This window comes from Copadichromis virginalis, linkage group LG4, assembly GCF_057382275.1.
Source record: "Copadichromis virginalis isolate Kocher_CV1m ecotype Utaka linkage group LG4, C_Virginalis_male_GT1.1, whole genome shotgun sequence".
NCBI classification, from domain to species: Eukaryota; Metazoa; Chordata; class Actinopteri; order Cichliformes; family Cichlidae; genus Copadichromis; species Copadichromis virginalis.
Window position 1 is genome coordinate 21,446,416 of NC_140621.1, and position 1,165 is coordinate 21,447,580.

A 1,165-nucleotide genomic window follows, 5' to 3' on the forward strand; every position below is an offset into this window, starting at 1 on the left:
TGCCGTGTTTTTTAGTTTGTTTCCTAACAATAATAAAGGAGTCAACGTGCGTAAAAAAAAGAAGAAGACTGTTTTTGAATAATAAAGTACTATGCAAGTTTTGAGAGACCACTCATTTCTATAAATCTTGCTTCCAAGGAGACAGACTTTCTTGTACAGGTTATCAGAAAGTCTTTCAAAGCTTTTCTTTAGACACTGGCTGCTTTTTCACTAAACACAGACCTATGATTCATTCACAACCCTAACTCCAGGGATGAACCAGAGCTGTGCCTACAGTTGATTCTAAAAAAATGCCAAAGATAACACAGCTTAGCATTTTTGCACCAGCAAGGTGACTCCCAAAGAGCAACTGGCCAAAACTTTCTATCTGTAAAATACAGATAGTATTTGGGGTCAGTTTCAGCCAATGATGTTGAAGATCTTGTCAAAACTGATGGAATTATGAATGCAGAAAAGTACAATCCGATTTTGATCTACAATGCAATACCATCTGGAAAAAACTTGGCAGCAGCTTCATTTTTCAGCATGACAATGATCCAGAACACACTGCCAATGCAGTACAAGCGTACTTGGATGGACAAAAAAACCCCCAAAAAAACAAAGACACACAATGAAACACTATCAGTCATGGATTGGCCTCCCCAGAGCCCAGAGGTCAACATTATTGAAGCAGTGTGGGATCATGTCAATAGATAACAGAACAAAAGGCAGCCAACATCCAAAGAAAAGCTTTGAATGTCCTTAAAGAAGCCTGGAGAATTATTCCTGAAGACTGATTAAACAAAATTACAAGAAACCTTGGCTCAGAGAGATCAGGTGGTCATACCAAACATTGACGTTCAAGCTCATTAGAACTGTGCAAACTCTGTTTTTGCCTCATACTCTATTTTTGCATTTCATGCATTTCTAATTTTCCTCTTAAAATATGAAGAGATGAGCAGTAAAGACTTTTGTACGTGATTATATATGCCTCAAAAGTATTAAGGTAAAACACATGCATATTATTTTTGGTTAACTCAGAATTACTCAGGCCTGTTGATCCTCAGATTTTTGCTTGTAGATGCTCCTGCTAAATGATGATGTAAAAGATCAAACAAACAACAACATATTCACTTAACCGTTTCCGCTGTGAATATAAACGAGGAAAAGTTAGAGCTCATCATAG